The sequence below is a fragment of the Neofelis nebulosa genome, chromosome 3, assembly GCF_028018385.1.
Source record: "Neofelis nebulosa isolate mNeoNeb1 chromosome 3, mNeoNeb1.pri, whole genome shotgun sequence".
Classification (NCBI taxonomy): Eukaryota; Metazoa; Chordata; class Mammalia; order Carnivora; family Felidae; genus Neofelis; species Neofelis nebulosa.
Window position 1 is genome coordinate 19,247,984 of NC_080784.1, and position 20,067 is coordinate 19,268,050.

Here is a 20,067-nt window from a genome sequence, read left to right on the forward strand (position 1 = left end):
AGTGGACAGTTAAGTAAATGACTGTGAGTGTAAGTAGGTTCTCACAAAACCTTATTTATAGACCCTAAGATTTGAATTCATGTAATTTTCAAGTATCACAATCATTAATCTTTTTTCTCCAACCAATTAAAAATATAGACACCATTCTTAGCTCACAGGCCATTTAAAAATAAGCAGTGGACAAATCTGGCCTATGGGTCATAGTTTGCAACCTCACAAATGTCATAGAGTCAGAGAAGTCTTCCCCAATGAAGTAACTTTGCAGTGATCCCTAAAAAAAAAAAACAAACAAACAAAAAAAAAACAAAACTTGAGATAGCAAGTCATGTGTTTATCCAGGGGCAGAGTTTTTTCTGGAGAGGGAATAGTGAGTGTTCCATCTCTGAGGTGGGAACTTGCTTAGTGTGCTCAAGAGGCAGCCTATATGGCTAGAACAACGTGAGCAAAAGGCAGAGTGAAATCAGATCAGTAACAACCCAAAATTACACAGAGCTTTACAGAGATATGTTTTTAGAAAAATAACTTAGGTAGTAATGAAGAACATGGATTGGAAGGAAGAAATATTGGAGGCAAAGATAAAAGCCAAAAGTTGTAAGAGTTTTCCAGAGAAGAAAGAGAGTGAAGTAACTCATTGATGGGATGGAGAGAACAAAGAAGTAGGGAGGCATTCAAGTGTTTTTAAGAGCCCAAATCTACCACTACATGGACATACGTTAAATTTATTTAAGTGCCATAAAGTGAGACTATAATAAAAGGTCATTGCTTCTTTCCTTCCTTCCTCCCTCCTTTCCTCCTTCCCTCCCTCCCTTCTTTCCTTTCTTCCATCTCTCCTCCTTCTTCTCCTCCCTCTCTCCCTCTCCCTCTTCCTCTTCTTTTTACCAGAAACCCCAAACCAAACAGTTATAATGACGATGTTGTTCGAGGAAAACTCAGAATTTCCAGCTAAAGGAAAATGTAGTTGTCATTTTCAAAATGTTATGTGTCTTCAGGCTCATTGATATACCTTTTCCTGGCTGAAAGATAGCCTTAAAACTGCAAAATGGAATAGGTCATGATGTCTGGCATTATAATTCAAGGAATAACTTACCTAATGGGTATTTTTCACTTAGCAACAACAATCAGCTTTATCTATCTATTTGTCTATCAATCTATCCATTTTGAGAGAGAGAGAGAGAGAGAGAGAGAGAGAGGAAGAGAGAGAACAAGGGAAGAGGGGCAGAGGAAGAGGGAGAGAGAGAATCTTAAGGAGGCTCCACACCCAGCACAGAGCCAGACACAAGGCTGGATCTCACAACCATGAGATCATGACCTTAACCAAAATCAAGAATCAGATGCTTAACCAACTGAGCCACTCAGGCGCCCTGACAGTCAGGTTTTAGTGGAATTCCAGCTATCCAGTTCTTGTTCTCTTACCTCTTGCTACCTTTTTTATAACAGCCATTACATAGCAATAATGTCTGATGCATAAAACTTAAAGGCACAGAAATAGACATCCCTTGGTTACAAAAGTGTAAAGAGTAAGGTGACAAAAAAGATGATTGCTGAAAACTTTCATAAAGTTTCCTGCTATCCTTTCACATTTTTTATACAAAAGATTTATCATAGGTAATGGGCTCTATGCCTTTTTGATCTACAGACGAGGAACATAAGGATTTTAACAGTGCAGACAATGTTGTGCCAGGTATATACCACATATGATTTTTTACCCAATTTATTGTATGTAGCTTTGCCTCACATGTCAGTGAAAACGAAAACATCTTTAGAGCAATCACTGAGACAAGACAGATGCAAATTAAAAATAGCTGAATTTAGGTAAACAAAATTAATTAAACTCTTAACCCAATTAGTATTTATACAGAGCGCCTGCCACATGTCAAACTCTGCCTAGATTCTCAATTATATAGCTAAATAAAAGTCTTTATCCTGCAGGAACTTATCATCTTGTAGGAAAGAAAGATATAAAAATAAATAATGGTAAGTGTTTGAAAATGGAAGGTACAGAAGTGGGAATAATTAAATATAATAATAAGATTGATATGCCAATTTATATATGAATAAATCAAAGCTCCAATGGGTTAGTTCACATTTGCAATGTTATAGAGTTGACAAGGACAAGAAAGTGATAGATTCAAACTTGGAGGTGAAGCCAATCCAAGTGGCTTTTCCCCCATATAAAATTTTAACATCTTCGCATCCTCATCATACCTTTGGCAAATACTTATGTAACAACTACCATGAGCAAGACACTGTGATATTAGGCTAAGGAAATTATACAATCATATATCACTAATTTAGTCATCACTTAAAGCAGATGTAGCCTGTGCTTGAGCCCACTGACTTTGTATTCAGACTGTCTGATTTCAATTTTCAGCATCTCTCTCTACATATATATGACCTGGGGAAAAGTTAATTTAACCTCCCTGTGGTCATCAAATGCAACATGGGAATTCCTATCACATGGATTGGTTAATGGAAGTGACTGAAACTATACAGCACCTATATCAACGTAAGTGCTCAGTAAATGTTAGCAGTGACTCTTGGTGTAAAACTGCTTTACACTTGTATATGGGATCCTGGTATGTTGCTATGGTTATGTTAACTACATGTATAGAAATAAAAATCATCAAAATGATGGCAAACTAAGGACCAGGGCGGCATCTCCTGATGAGGGTAAGTATATGTTACCTAGTCTGTCACCCCTAAAGGTACTCAACACCCCCAAAGGCACTAAATAAGCATCAACGGTAAAGGTATTTTTAAAATAAATTCTAAATGAGATACATGTCACCTGATTTTATGAGTATCAGTCTCATTGGTATTTGTAACTGATTTTTTCAAGGACCTTTTCTAAAAACATGGTTGACACCATGCTTTTTGACAAGAGCTTTTAAAAGGATCACTAAAACTGCAACAATTGTAATTTATTCTTATGACTAAGACTGAAAAGAAAAGGAAGAAAAAGGCACAAGATCATAACAGATACAATTTGTTCTTATTATATTATTTATGATAGTGAATCACCTACTTAAGCTTATATGTGATTTTTTTTCTAACCTGTTTTCACTTAGAAAAGATTGTCATTTGAAGCTGACATTTCTTATCTCTAATTCATTAACAAATGCTAGTATGTACATTAAAATGCAGAGAAAATTTACACATGTCCCAGAATTAAATTTAATAAAAAAAAGAAATGTTCTATTTTGTATTACTGCTCACAAATGAATAATGGGTAATCACAGGAAAGCCATATTGTCAAATAAATGCTTTCATATAATTTAAATGTTGAAAAGGCTAAATGTTTCCAATGTAAGTATTTAAATATACTTAGAGCATAATTGGTTAGACACACATCATACTGAAAAAATGAAGTAGCAGCAGAGGAGTTTCTGCTACAAAGGTATAAGGCATATGTTATTATCTTTTTCTTTTTTTATTTACATCCAAATTAGTTTGCATATAGTGCAGCAATGATTTCAGGAGTAAATTCCTTAGTGTCCCTTACCTATTTAGCCCATCCCCCCTCCCACAACCCCCCCCCCAGCAACCCTCTTGTTTGTTCTCTATATTTTTTTTTAATTTTTTTTAACGTTTATTTATTTTTGAGACAGAGACACAGCATAAATGGGGGAGGGTCAGAGAGAGAGGGAGACCCAGAATCTGAAGCAGGCTCCAGGCTCTGAGCGGTCAGCACAGAGCCCGAAGTGGGGCTTGAACCCACGGACCACGAGATCATGACCTGAGCTGAAGTCGGACGCTTAACCGACTGAGCCACCCAGGCGCCCCTGATCTCTATATTTAAGAGTCGCTTACGTTTTACTCCCCTCTCTGTTTTTATATTATTTTTGTTTCCCTTCTCTTATGTTTATCTGTTTTGTATCTTAAATTCCTCAAGTGAGTGAAGTCATATTTGTCCTTCTCTGACCAATTCACCTAGCATAATACCCTCTAGTTCTATCCACGTAGTTGTAAATGGCAAGATTTCATTCTTTTTGATCATCAAGTAACATTCCATTGTGTATATATACCACATCTTCTTTATCTATTCATCCATCAGTGGACATTTGGGCCCTTTCCATACTTTGGCTATTGATGACAGTGCTGCTATAAACATGGGGGTGCATGTGTCCCTTCGAAACAGCACACCTGTATCCCTTGGATAAATACCTAGTAGTGCAATTGCTGGGTCGTAGGGTTGTTCTATTTTTAGTTTTTTGAGGAACCTCCATACTGTTTTCCAGAGCGGCTGCACCAGTTTGCATTCCCACCAGCAGTGCAAAAGGGTTCCCCTTACTCTGCATCCTTGCCAACATCTGTTGTTGCCTGAGTTGTTAATGTTAGCCATTCTGACAGGTGTGAGGTGGTAATTCATTGTGGTTTTGATTTGTATTTCCCTGATGATGAGAGATGTTGAGCATTTTTTCATGTGTTGGTTGGCCATCTGGATGAAGGCATATTTTAAATTTAGAAATCAAAGTCTTCTAAAATAAAGCTTTTTGGGGTTTTTTAAATGATTTTTTAATATTTATTTACTTATGAGAGAGAGACAAAGCACAGTAAGGGAAGAGGCAGAGAGAGTGGGAAAAAGAGGATCTACAGCGAGCTCTGTGCAGACATCAGGGATCCCAATGTGGGGCTTGAACTCACAAACTGTGAGATCATGACCTGAGCTGAAGATGTACATGTAACGGACCGAGCCACCCAGGTGCCCCTAAAATAGAGTTTTTTGATGAAACTTCCAGCCACTAAACTTAAATAGGAAGAAAGTTATTTCATCTATCTAAATGAAGTATCAACAAAAGCTGAAAGACTACAGATCATTTAAGATTTCCTTTATTTTAGAAGGGTGCCTGGGTGGCTCAATCCATTGAGCATCCAACTTCGGCTCAGGTCGTGATCTCACAGCTCGTGAGTTCGAGCCCCACGTCGGGCTCTGTGCTGACAGCTCAGAGCCTGGAGCCTGCTTCTGATTCTGTGTCTCCCTCTTTCTCTGCCCCTAACCCACTCGCATTCTGTCTCTGTCTCTCTCAAAAATAAATAAACATTAAAAAAAATTAAAAAAGATTTCCTTTAGGGGCGCCTGGGTGGCGCAGTCGGTTAAGCGTCCGACTTCAGCCAGGTCACGATCTCGCGGTCCGTGAGTTCGAGCCCCACGTCAGGCTCTGGGCTGATGGCTCGGAGCCTGGAGCCTGTTTCCGATTCTGTGTCTCCCTCTCTCTCTGCCCCTCCCCTGTTCATGCTCTGTCTCTCTCTGTCCCAAAAATAAATAAAAAACGTTGAAAAAAAAATTAAAAAAAAAAAAAGATTTCCTTTATTTCAACCTTTAATTAGATAAAAATGTGACAAGCTAATGCCAGCAAATATTATAGAGGTGCCTCATGCAGCAATATCAGAATGCAATTACATTAGGCCCATGTAAACCTTCATTAACCCAATTTTCTAGTGTAAAATATCCATACATTTATGAAATATGTATGTCTATAAAATATACTGTGATCCATTTTTCTCATTTTAATTGTTTTGTTTGTTTGCCCAGTTGTGTGTGTACGTGTGTGTATGTGTGTGTGTGTGTTTATGTTTTGATAGTGAAAAGAACACAGCCAGAAGCAGTAAACTATTTTTGGAGAACTCATTTTTAATTTAAATGTGGGCTTTATAGACAAGAATAAGAAGCCCTGATTGCAGTTAATTTCAGCAAATTTAAAAAAAGCCTACAGGGAAAACTGACTGGTAACGAAGAAATGCAATCAAGTGTGCAACAATATTGATTTTCAAACACAAAGCTGAATAGATAATAAAATACAGTTTGAAAAACTCATTCATTTTTATTATGAGGATAGAGCAGATGCTGGTTTTAAGCATGAGAATAAAACAAAAAATCCATTGATTATTACAGCTGATACTGACAACATTGGATATACATAACTCTCCACAGTTTGTAATTGTTCATGTCCTCAGGCGAAGTACTAACCCAAAGCTGGCAATGAGCCTCTTTTATCTGAATAGAATCTTACACATTAAATATTTAGGTTTCAGTGAGTAAGGAAAAGGGAAGGAAATCAAACAGATTCTGGGGATGTGTGCAAGGAGTATTTGTCAGGCTGTAAACATAGCATGTTCACAAACCCTTGTTCTACCCCCAGTAAAATTCCTCTTGTCTGTCTGATTGACAAAAAAAGTCTCCCAAGCAAAGAGCTCCCAAGAAAAGAGGACAAAACAATGACTGGGAATAAATGCTACCTAAATTCCAAAACAGAAATATTATTTTTAGGATTAGTTCTTCTAGCAGAACAATGGTCTATTCTATATAGAAGGATGTCAGTTCTCTCCGTCGATCCTCCCAGTATTAAAAGCAGAACTAGCTCATTCAGACATAGGTTCTAGAATGATTAGGAATGGGGTTGGATGACTTCAGGAAGAAAATACTGAACTCATTGCCCCTAAAGAATATAAACATCTCCCTCTCTCCCTTCCTTCCATCCTTCCTTCCTTCCATCCCTCCCTCCTTCCCTCATTCATTCAACAAAATTGAGACAGCATGGCAAGGTCTAACCTGAGAGCACAGGAGTCACTGTTTGTGAGGGACTACTCTACTATCTTCTTGACCTATTTCTGTTCTTATTTTCACACTGCTTCCTCTTATACTTTTTCACCAACGTCCTAAATATTAATGTCAGTGTAATACCTTAAATGTGTTGAATAGGTGAACCTTCAGAAAATGTGTTTCCCTATCTAATTACATTTCCAATGCTAGCTGTCACAGAGCCCATTCTGTTGGGGAAACACAGAGAGTTAAGGAAACCGATTTCTCAAACTAGACGACTTTACCTGTCAGAATGGCTAAAATCAAAAACACAAGAAAAATAGTGCTGGCAAGGATGTGGAAAAAAAGAAATCCTCATGCACTGTTGGCAAGAAGGCAAACTGAGAAGGCAGCCAATGTGGAAAACAGTATGGAGGTTTTTCAGAAAGTTAAAAATGGAACTACTGTACAATCCAGTAATCACACTACTGAGTATCCAAAAAATATTAAAAAAGACTAATTCAGAGGGACACATGCACTCCTATGTTTACTGCAGCATTATCTATAATAGCAAAACTATGGAAGCAGCCAAAGTGTCCACTGAATGATGAATGGATAAAGAAGGTGTAGTATATATATATATATAATGGAATATTACTCAACCATAAAAAAGAATGAAATCTTGCCATTGGCAACAACATGGATAGAGCCAGAGAGTATAATGCTAAGCTAAATAAGCCAGTCAGAGAAAGACAAATACCATATGACTTCACTCAAATGTGGAATTTAAGAAATAAGCAAACATAAGGGAAAAAAAAAAAGAGAGAGAGACAAATCAAGAAACAGACTCTTAACAATGGAGAACAAATTGACAGTTACCAGAGGGGAGGGAGTTTGGGTGAAATAGGTGATGGGGATTAAGGAGAGCACTTGAAATGAGGACCTGGTGATGTATGGAAGTGTTGAATCACTGTATTATTTACACCTGAAACTAATATTACACTGTGTTAACTATACTGAATTAAAATGTCAAATAAATAAATAAATACATACATACATAAATAAGGGAAATGGCAACACAAAAATCCCTATTGAATTCTTTCACCAACAATTGACAGGGATCATTCTGCCCAATCTAAAACTGCTAAATCTGAATATCAAAGAATTTAACGTAGCTTGCCTCACACTACTCAGTTGTTCCTATTTAACAGTAAAACAAATAGCTGCAAATTAAAAACTCAAGTTTCCAGCAAAACTAAACAAAACAAAACCCTTGATTATTTTAGAAACTGAAACGGCTGCAAAACTAATAAAAATGCCATAGGGTAGAAGTGACTCTGATAGAGAGCTATCTTAGTTATCAGGAATGTCCACTCAGATAATGAGCACAGGGTTGCCCTGTCCAAGATCTGGATGAATAGCTTTCTACATAGAAAAAATAACAAGTGCAAAGGCCTTAAGACCAGAACAAGGAATAGAAATAAAACCAGTGTGGCTGGAGAGGAGCAAGTTATTAGAGAATGGAAGGTCTATGATAGGAAATTAGATTAAAGATGGAGACAAGAATTTACAAGCCATAGCAAAAAAGCTTAGTTTTTATGCTCAGTCCCATGAGAAGCCCTTGAAACCAAAGGATGCTTGAGCAGTTAATTGGAAAAGTGTCCACTGAATGATGGAATTCTTAAGATTGGGATCTTAAGATCTTGGGATCTTAATTGGGAATTCTTAAAATAAATATACTACCCAAAACTTATGAAGCAAGAAGCATAACTTGTATGCTCACCATTTATTTAATACATAAGTTCATGCTTTAATGTATTTTTCCAAAATGCAAATAGCTCTAGTCTTTATTTTTGTATTAAAATGCCAGAGATACTTTGAAATCTATTCCTCCCAAGTGCATGTTTTTATAACACCCTATTTTTAATTACCATATCAACTATAGTAACGGTTATGACAAATTAATAATTTAAATAATTATCAATTTACTTCTTCCCTTATAGACTGTAAGCTCGTGTGTGCTGCCTTGATGTCTGAACCCTCGGCACTTAGCTAAGAAGGCAGAATATGTTTTAATTGAATAAACAGTATAATCATGTAATTGTTATTTATTTAACATAATATGGATTTTTCCCATAGCATGAAAATGTCTTTGCTCTATAATTTTGTATAGCTGCAACACTGTATTTCTGACTAATTAAGGTGTTCCAAGTTTAAAGAACATATTTTTAATCTATTAAAAAGTTTCCTATTTGCTTATATCTATAACTTACATGACATGTTTAGATCCCTGGGCTGATCTTATCTCATTGTAGATAATGTATTAAACTGAGTTTTAGAAAGTCTCCCTTAATATTTTGTAGGTTGAATCATGTTCCCCCAAAATATATATTGAAGCCCTAACCCCAATACCTGAGAATGACATCTTATTTGGAAAGAGGTTCATTATTGATGTAATTAATTAAGACAAGGTCATATTGGAGGAGGGTGGGCTCCTAGTCCAATATAACTGGTGTACTTATTAAATAAAAGAATGTCATGCAGAAAGACAGACATGCACATATGGAGAACTCCATGTGAAAACTGGAGTTTTGTTACAACAAACTTCAAGCCAAGAAACTACCAGAAGCTAGAAAAAAGTCTCCGAACAGAGCCTTTTCTAATACAATCAGAAGGAGTACGGCCATGAGCACACCTTCATCTTGGATTAAACCCTCCTATTGCCACTGCATGCACTTGTGACACTGTTTATTAACCCAGTAGAAATACTACTTTCAAGCACCAGTGATTGTAACTAAGAAAGTGATAAACGAGGAATAAGAAAAAAATATGTAGTTTCCATTTACCAGTGTGAAGAGCTCATGAAAATTTTGAGGTGTGACACATAACTGAAAAATTACTTTGAGAGTGCTAAACAAGTTACAGCAAAATTCCCTGGATTTAATGTAAGAGCAGATGAATGTGTCTACTCTCATTTGATGTTTATGATAGAAAGAAGGATGATGGAAGGGCTCACACTTAGGTAAATTCATGAAGACTGCAAAAGAACATGCAAAACTGGATCTGGCAGACAAAAAGCCCAGAAGCCCCAAGATGAATTAGCTTCAAGAAAATTAGTAGAAGATGTAAATTACCCTCAAAAAGGGTGAGGCAGGAAAATGAAGTTTCAGTAGGAAAAGGGCCAACAACAGGGAAAAAAAGGGAAGCAGATAAATTTGATAATGGTGTTGAAAGACATGAACAGAATCTTGACTGAAGAGAGAGAATTACTTTCCTGAATTGCAGGATTCAGTATCCAGAATGCAATTAATTATTAAAGTTAGATCCAAACTTTGGTTAGGATGACTCTAAACAAAAACGATGAAGAGAACTCCTGTATTAATGTGGGAAGAAATCCAAGTGAAATTACTTATGCTGAAGAAATTTTGTTTGAGCCACGGCAGTTCCCATTTCAGGGGTAAAGACACTGTTGTTTTCCTTAAAACAAGGAGTCTAAAGTGCATTTTCCACTGGGAAACTACAAAACTGAAGCTGAATAAATCATTTAAGTCAATAAAAGGACATGTCAAGGAAAGCGTAAAGTATCTTAGGAGAGTGTGACTATCAAAAAAATGTTCTGAGTCTGTTGTGTGTTTAAGACATGGAATCCTCAACAAAGAACATGTTTGGACCATTGTACACTCTGAAGTATGAGGAAAATGTCAAGATCAGTAATATCTCTGCTAATCCTGATTAACGCATCCAGACACTGGCACCCGAGACAAGGAAATGTGTGTGGGCTTGCATCAGGAAACACTCAAGGCAGAGAGAGAGGAAAAATAGACCATACAAGAAAAGTAATGTTTGTCAAGAAAGGAAGAAACGTTAATAGCTGCCCTCTTCAGGTCTAGGAGATCATGCATGGAATGTGCAAAGCAATTTTCAGCATGATGGATGGACCTGGCTGGCATCGAAGAGCAAAGAGAAGTAACACCAGATGACCCTGTGGCCTTTTCCTAACAGGAATAACACAAATAGTAAGGATATCCTGGATGTACTACATAAATACATTCCTGTCTGCTTCTTGCCAGTGCTAGCATCAGATAAAAACATCCTCTTCCGCTGGTCTTAATGCTGGTACTTATTAAAGCAATATACATAAATTTTAAGTTTCTAATGAATAAAAACATCAGGATTGGTATAAAAGTCTGAATACCTTGCACAGGTCATTCTGAGGAAAATTTCACCACATCATTTTGTATTTTAATTTACATATTAGGATTATCCACTGCCATAAATGACATTTATCAGAAAACTGAAAACAGAATGTTTTATATTTCAGTCATCTGTTCACCTAGAATGCCTAGCTGCGTGCTGTGGAGGACACAAAAGTCAAAACAAACACACAAAAATGTAGGATCTACCTGCCTTCAAGCTTCAAGAGCAAGCTGTCTAGTGGGAAATTAAGCATAATCAGAAAGACAAAAGAGAAACAAAACCAAATTGTAATTTAAGATATAAAGTGACTGAGTGTCATTTAGAGAAGCAGAAGTAAACTCTTATCAGAGTTCTGGAAAAAAAAATCAGAAGGCAGAGCTTAGAAAATGTTAGCATCAGGGCACTGGGGTGGCTCAGTCAGTTAAGTGTCCAACTCTTGATTTCGACTCAAGTCATGATCTCATGCTTCCTGGTGGGATTGAACCCTGTGTCAGGATCTGCAGTGACAACACTGAGCCTGCTTGGGATTCTCTATCTCCCTCTCTCTCTCTGCCCCTCTACTACTCAGGCTCTCTCTCTCAACATAAATAAACACTTAAAAATAAAAGTAAATAAGCAAACAAATAAATAAAATTGAAATGGGATCATTAGTTATCAGGGTCTGCAGCAGCAACAGGACAGAGAGCAATCCTGGAAACCTTCCTCGACTCTGTGATGCACCCCCTTCCAACTGGAGCTGCCGGTTACCAAGAGGCAAACAAGTTCTTTTGCCCAGGGGCTTTCCATAACTGTTACATAAGTTTGACACAGTCATCTTCTCCCTCTGGTTTCTAGAGCATTTTAGAATTGAGATAGGAGAGGGGAAAGAGCACGTGAGTGAAACATCTTGTCAGTAACCAAAGCCCTTCCATTAAGATGAATTCTTACCTGATGTGACTGTTTTGAGGAATAATAGCATATACAAAGAGGCAATGTTCAAAAAAGTAGTTATTTTTATATTTTTATTCTCAAGATCACAGAGCTAATCAACATCAGAATCAGGATTATAACCATATACTTTACCTCCATATTTGATATTTCCCACTGTGATGTTGAAACTTCCAATATTCATTAAATGGTATTCCAAAATGATTATTAAAGAGGATATGTCAAGCATACTTTAGTATAATAATTTTATTGAAGGAAGAGAGTAAGGAGACATTATTGTGGCATCACTGGCCATTTTTTAAAGCTATGTTTCATCTTAGCATATTCATTTTGTGAGCAGAGTCTATATTTAATAAAATACAGTGCTCAGTCTACAGTGTGACTTCTTATTTTTCATTTCATGTGAGTGCATTTTTTGTAGGTGTGATAAACTATCTTCAGATTTTAGATAAGATTACAACTATAACTTTTTAAAACCTAAATTTTTGTGGAGTCCAAGCCATAAAAATACATCAGAAGAATGGAGAACCTAGCCATTTAATCACGCAGACTATCAGCACTTCTATAAAAAGCTTTTAAATGGCAAGAAGATAAAATGTTAAGTGTGGATAGTAATTACTTGCCTTTATCTCTTGCACCAGGTTTCAAACCCCACCATATGGGTGTTTGTGCAAGATTAAATAGCTATTCAGGTATGTAATGAGATCTAGATACTAAACTGAACCAAAAGATAAAGCATGGTATAGGTCAGAATAGATCAATTCTGCAGAAATGGAATATGAAAGAGTTGATTGATAGATCTTCGTGATTGCAATCATATATATATATTTCTTGAGAGGCATTTAACAAAATAAAGAAAACCATTTTTTTCATTATTTTTATAGGTAACAAAATACTATAGAGAACAGTAGGAACAAAATTTAGGATAAAAAAAATAGACTGCCATCTGAAAATACCCTCTAGAAGTGGAGTGCCTCAATAATTTGGTTTGCTCAGCCTACTTTAAGCATTAATAATTAATATTTTCCCTTTTGACTCTAAAAAAATATCTTAGTGTGGTTGATCCATTATATGGTCACCCTATCTGGAGTGATTCTTTCATCCAGCTGTTGGAGAGCCACTTCAAAGGAACTTAAACATGAAACTTGCCTGCACAGTATGTCGGCGAAGGTGAAAGCCAGAAAAGATCTTCGAGAAGAGAGTTCCCTGGATGGTATTTTAATCTTACACTATGATAGATGAGAATGAAGGTTTAGACAATCAGAGCTACACTGTGGGGGTGTAATAGTATGTATGAGTGCATGTGCACATGTGCACACACGTGTGTGTGTGTGTGTGTGTGTGAGAGAGAGAGAGAGAGAGAGAGAGAGAAGGCCAGATCTACAGCAGGACCTCCTTCACACAGACCCTCAAAATGTGTGTAAGAGTAAATATATCAAGGCTAATATTAAAGTGTAATGAAATCAATTTTTTTATTGATTTGAAAAAAATCTGATTTTTTTCAAGAAACATAGAAAAAGAAGGTATTTCAACTTGTAAATATTCCAAAGTTACACTGTTAAATGGAAAAAGCATAAATAAAAACATATAATGTGATTATATTTTTAAAGACATATTAAATATTTTGATATGTTTGGAAAAAGTCTGAGAGACTTCATTATCAAAGAGTTAACAATGGTGTTGTAAATTGGATAATCGTTCCTATTTGCTCCAAACGTGATTATATAGTCAATGCTCTCTCAGTTTCTCTCTCTCTCCCTCCCTCAGTCACAATAGGGACTTCTTCACTCTGAGTCCTGAAATGAGAAAACACGCAGATCCCAGGAGCCCCTCTGCCGCCCAGAAGCCCTCATGTCATGTGTGCGAGAAATCAATGGGGAATTTCTGTTATGACAAAAGGTGACTAGTGCAAGTTGTCAAAGGGGAAGGGTTGACTTAAGAAAAAGTTCTTCTCTTTTTTATTTCTGAAAGCAAAGACTTTCTGATAACAAGTATCTTGTAATCCAATAAATAATGAAGCTGTATAACAACAAAATATACAAGCTTTTCATTTAGCCTCCTCTATGGCTCCCCTAATCTCCAGTACCAAAGAAGATACTTCTAAGTTATGTCATTTCCCTCTAAATGACACAAAAAGATCACCTGAGGCTTCCTTCACATCTAAGTTATGTCATTTTATTATAAAAAATAGATACTCTGAGACATGTGTGGCTTTTTGGTTTATATTTCAGGTATAGACGGCTAATAATTGTGTTAGTCTTCTTAGCATCTCAAATTCTTTTTCCAAATCAAAATGACTTTTAAGTTTTAGTTCATTCTAAGTCATGATGGAAAAAAAAACACACAACTGGGTCATAGATGAATTAAGTCATTCAATATAAATCACTATATATTAATTCAGATGCAATTCATTTGAAAATATAATCATGACAACCAAGCCAACTGGTTCTTCCAAAGTACAGTTCACAGAAACATAAATGTATTTTCTTTTTATGTGTCTTGGAATATCCTTACTTGTCGAAATTATGAAGTGTGTGCCCTCCTTTTTCCTCAGTCTCTCCTCAGGTAATCTCAGTAAACCCAGTTAACATCTAAATTCAATATTCTATTTCACTCGGAATACAAGCCAAAATCCACACAAAGCCCCACAGACTTCCCAGTTATCTATCTGAATCTACTGCTCTTGCCTCTCAATGGTCAGTACCTTCTCCCCTGAGACTTGGCCCTGGCTCTTCTCACTGCCTAGAAGTCTCTTTCCCCAGTATCCATGATGCAAATTATTTCCTTCTTTCACATTTGTGTTTAAATATCACCATCTCAATGAAATTCAACCTGACACTGTATTTAAAATTACAACTCAGGGGGGCGCCTGGGTGGCGCAGTCAGTTAAGCGTCCGACTTCAGCCAGGTCACGATCTCGCGGTCCGTGAGTTCGAGCCCCGCGTCAGGCTCTGGGCTGACGGCTCGGAGCCTGGAGCCTGTTTCCGATTCTGTGTCTCCCTCTCTCTCTGCCCCTCCCCCGTTCATGCTCTGTCTCTCTCTGTCCCAAAAATAAATAAATTAAAAAAAAAAAAAAAGTTGATAAAATTACAACTCAGGGCACCTGGTTGGCTCAGTGCAGTTGAGCATGCAACTTCAGCTCAGGTCATGATCTCGGGGTTAGTGAGTTCAAGCCCCACGTCAGGGACTGTGCTGACAGCTTGGAGTCTGGAACCTGCTTCGGATTCTGTGTCTCTGTCTCTCTCTGACCCTTCCCTACTCCGCACTCTCTCAAAAATAAACAAACATTAAAATAAATTTTTTTTTAATTGCAACTCAGGGGTGCCTGGGTGGCTCAGTCAGTTAAGCATCCAACTTCAGCTCAAGTCATGATCTTACGGTTCATGATTCGAGCCCTGCGTCAAGCTCTGTGCTGACAGTTCAGAGCTGGGAGCCTGGTTTAGATTCTGTGTCTTCTTCTTTCTGTGCCTCTCCCCCTCTCTCTCAAAAAAATCAACATTAAAACATTTTTTAAAAGTTAAAAAAATAAAATTACAATTCATCCTAAACTCCAGATTTCTCTTACCATATTCTATTGTTCTCTTCTTCTTCCATAGCACCTGTTGCCTAATTAGGTATAATTTACTTATGTGTAATATTTATCATTTTTATTTACTGTAAATAAATGTCCCCCGTTAGAATGTAAGTTCCATGAGGGCAGGGGTATTTATTGATGTATCCCAAGTGCTGAGAACAGTACTGACAAATAGTAGCCACTCAATAAGTATTTATTACTGTTAGCTTGTGATTTTCAGTAAAAATCACTCTAAATTCATGATAATATCACATATCAGTACATGAGTAATAGTTCAAGAATATATGAATTTTCCTTCTCTCAAACCAGACTGTTGTTAATTTGCAATTTTTAAGGCACCCTGTTATGGTGTGCCTCACACATCAGTTAGTTTCTTCAAAACATATTCAGAAAACAAATTCATATCATTGGTAGTAGATTGCACTTTTACAGATTATATATTTAAATCTAGCAGTATGTTCTTTAGTAATTTTAGCAGTCATGCTAAGGTTAAATAGAAGATTCTATCTCCAATTTGTCTTCTCTTCTGCACTTAGTGCAGCCTTTCAAATGTAACCTGTAGGGGTGCCTGGGTGGCTCAGTCAGTTGGGTGTCGGACTTGGGCTCAGTCATGATCTGGCGGTTAGTAAGTTTGAGCCCTGTGTTGGGCTCTGTGCTGATAGCTCAGAGCCTGGAGCCTGCTTCAGATTCTTTGTCTCCCTCTCTCTCTGTCCCTCCCCTGTTCATGCTCTGTCCCTCTCTCTCTCTCTGAAATAAATGAATATTTAAAAAAATTTCAAAAGTAACCTTTGAACACACCTACTCAACCATTTGATCATACTCTAAGTTTTTAACCGCTTTCTTCTAAAGACTTCTTAATCCAAGTACTTGATGAGGTTCTTAGAGGTTCTCATGACTTCTTGTATTTATGAGTTCTAGCACTATGCTCTATAAGTAATTGTCTAACATAACCCTGGCACATAGGAGGTACTAAACATTTACTGAATAAATTATTGAAAAAAATGTTTTAAGTCTATCTATTTTGAGATAGTGAGCATGTGCATGAGCTGGGGAGGGAGGGAGGGAGGGAGGGAGGGAGAGAGAGAGAGAGAGAGAGAGAGAGAATCCCAAGCAGGCTCCGTTTGAGCCACCCAGGTGCCCCTGAATAAATTAATTCCCCCCAAAATAAGCCAGTGAATCTGACTTGCAATTTATCTCTCTTCTATATATATCATTTTATTTTATTTTATTTTATCTTATCTTATCTTATCTTATCTTAATTTTATTGTATTTTTTGCTGTGCCATTTACTGGGCTAAAAGTGCCCTTGCATGACAGGGGTATGAAGATCCTTCTTTGCTTATAACAGAATAATTCTCAAAATATGCACACAGTTGTTATGCAGCTAGATGTTTTTATTATTGCTTTTGGAGGTGCTTCAACAAATAAGCTTTTTACTTTTATAGCACTACTGACATCACATAGAAATTTTCAACAAATTCTCAACTCAGAGATTATTTTTTTTTATTTTATAGATTTTCTGATCCTTTACATACTACATTTTATTTTTACATAAGTTTACTTTAGTTCATCTTTAGTCCTCAAATTCAATGACCAAGATAATATAATAATATGAGCCCTGAATATGACCTCCGCTCAGAAAAATTCCATTTCCACACAATCTATTTCCAGGGTTTGGTGAAGGATGAAACCACTCTTCCATTCCTTCTCCTGAATTATCAACTAACAAAGCAATTCCTGATGCTTTCTTTCTTTTTCTTTTCTTTTCTTTCTTTCTTTCTTTCTTTCTGAATGCCTTTTTTAATTTCCATTCGTGCCTTCTAATCTAATTAGTATAATTAGCTTTGGACACACAATAAACAAAAGCAACAAACAAAAAGCCCACAAAATTCCATTTCAATAGCCTGCCTTTCATAGACTTTATGGATCTAAGTTTTCAGCTGTCTTCATTGCTCATAACCTTTAATCCTAACATCAATTTCAGTGTTCTATTCAGCTACAGCTTCTGCCTATTGAGAAGCAGCAAAGGTTTTGGAGAGTTTGTGGGAACACAGAAGTTGCCCCATTCATTTTCATTAGTAAACTCAGGAGACACAAATTTCACTAAAATTGCCGAGAGTGCTCCTGCTGTGTCTAGATGATTTATTGTTAGACATCATATTTCTTTTCAAAATATGGTTAAAAGAACTCAAGAAAATCAAGTGATTGTTTTACCTGAAATGTTTTGTAATTTCATCACCTGTGCCCAAAAGCTGCTGACTAGAATCTTGATAGAATAACATAAGGGGTTTTGCATGGCTGGAGAGAAAGGAAACAAATAGCAAGACCCTTAAGTAGCACAGAGTATAATACAGTTTCTATGAAGGTGACGATGGAGGAGAAAGTGTACATTTTAAAAGGACAATGTGCCATACCTAAAAAAAAAACTGGTAATATGGTTGTTACTAAAAACCAAGTTGTAAAATGTTGAAGCAATCTATCACTACTAAGGGGCAAGCATTGTAACTTATAAAAAGCTGTTAAAAATACTGTTAGGTGATGGTGCTAGGCTAAATGGCCCGTCCCTGCCCTTGAGGAGCCTTGAGTAGCTAATTTCCTAGGAACAATATTCAAGACCTTCCACACCTGGCCCAACTTGCCTTTCACGGCTCATAACCTACAATGCCAGACCAGGCAGCCTGTGCCAGCCCATGATCCACACTTGAGGAACAAGGTGTTAGCTCGGTTCCCCCCACCCCGTCCCAGCTGTACTTTAGCATCACCTGGGGAGCCTTCAAAAATTACACCCAGGACTGAGCTCAGACTGATGAAATCAGGATTTCTGAGAGTGAGCTTTCCAGGTAATTCTAATGTGTAGGCTGTCCTGAGAACCACTTCTCTCACATCGAATTATTTACCTTCCCCCAATTAGATATCTTTTCCCCCTTTATTCATATTCTCTTGATCTGCTTTTATAAAGTTTCTACTTTGATTTTGTAGGCTTAATTCAAATTCCACTTTCATGAAACAATTTTTATATTCTTCCAGCTCTCCCTAAAATCTGGTTAGATTAAGCTAGATCATCTGGGAACTGGAAAACTAAACTGAACTGTACTAGCCTTCTGCAGAACTATCTGTGACACGTCACCATCAGCCTTATTCTTTTTTTTTTTTTCATTGAGGTATAATCAACATACAATATTATCAGTCTAAATTGTTCTTAGAAGAAACAACCCTGTCACATTCACCCCTTTTTAAAAAATGTTTATTTATTTTGAGAGAGAGAAAGAGACCACATGAGTGGAGGATGGGCAGAGAGAGAGGGAGAGAACTGAAGCAGGCTCCACTCTGTCAGTGCAGGGCCCGATGAGGGACTTAATCTCACCAACGTGAGATCATGACCTGAGCAGAAGTCAAGAGTAGGATGTTTAACTGACTGAGCCACCCAGGTTCCCCTTTTGATTGCCCTCCTTTTGATTGCCCTCTTACAAACTCTGAAGGTGTTTTCAAGGATGTAGAACATATCGTATCACAATTTCCTCTTCGTGGAAAACTTCCAGGAGTAAACTCTCCTAATTCTTGATTATAAATGGAGGGACACTTGTCATGAGCAACAGGGATTCTTTGTATCTTGTGGACACTAGGAAGCACATAAGTGATCAATTTCCCCTTTACAAGTTTGCAACTAGAAAATTTAAAGCCAACTTGTGACCCTCTTATGGAAGATGTGGTCATTATTACTGTACGTGTTTTCGTATTATTTCTGGCTTTGTTTTATATTTCCAGTCCATATTTTTTAATTATCTATTTACCTCAAGTTTAATTTATGTTGTCTTGTATTTCCTCTACTGATGTATTTTACACCACTTATATAACAATATGGTGAAGAAGTTAAATAAAAAGCAAATTTCCTTTAAACTGTTCCCAATTATTTGTATCAAAATTAGCCCCTAAATTGTCCCTCCATAGTCCTTTCTTTTTCCCAAGATTGTAACCTTAATTTTATTCTGCTTTGCATCATACAGTTAGTTGCATTTCTTCTAGATTCCAAATATCTTGAGGACAAAGAACATATCTTTTGAGTAAAATCCACGAAATTCATAAACAGAAATTGGTCAATGATTATTTGTCATTGTTATATAACATATAATATGTAATTTAATATATATGAATTAAGGATATATATCTACACACACACACACACACACACACATGCATTGAGAGAGCCCAAGACCCAAGACCCTTGGACAATGCTTTAGGCCGTGTTTGAAGAGGTAGACAGAAATGACATCATTTTAAGTATTTATAGCAAAGACAAAAGCCACTGGATCATAATCCAAGAACAGCAGTGTAGCACTGAAGGATTTTAAGCAGGGATATAGTAAAATCATATTTGAGAATTTAAAATTGGACTCTGGCTGTTGTGTTAAATAAAAAAGCAAAATAAAGCTTATACTCATTCCGTTATGAGGGAAAGGACAATGGAAGAAGCAAGAGAGCTAAGAAGTTATTGTAACAGTGAGCAGGAAAGCAATACTGGCTTAAGGCAATTTTATATAATGGTACAGCTACACTGAGATACAAAGCTATTTTCATTCATATGTTATATTTATTATATACATGGCTCCATTGTCTCTTGGAAGCACCTTCTCTATGTAAGTAATTAAAATATTTTCAAGTAAAATATTTATCCTTTCACAATATTGACTATATTAGCAGTCTTAGAAACTGAAAATGTTTTTTAAAGCTGAACTTCAACTCTTTAAGAAGAAAATATGCTTAACTTCTAAAGCTCCAGGTCTAAAATTAAGGATTAAAATATCCTCAAAATCTCCATCAAAGAGCCCATCTCTAATTGGCCCTCAACTTCT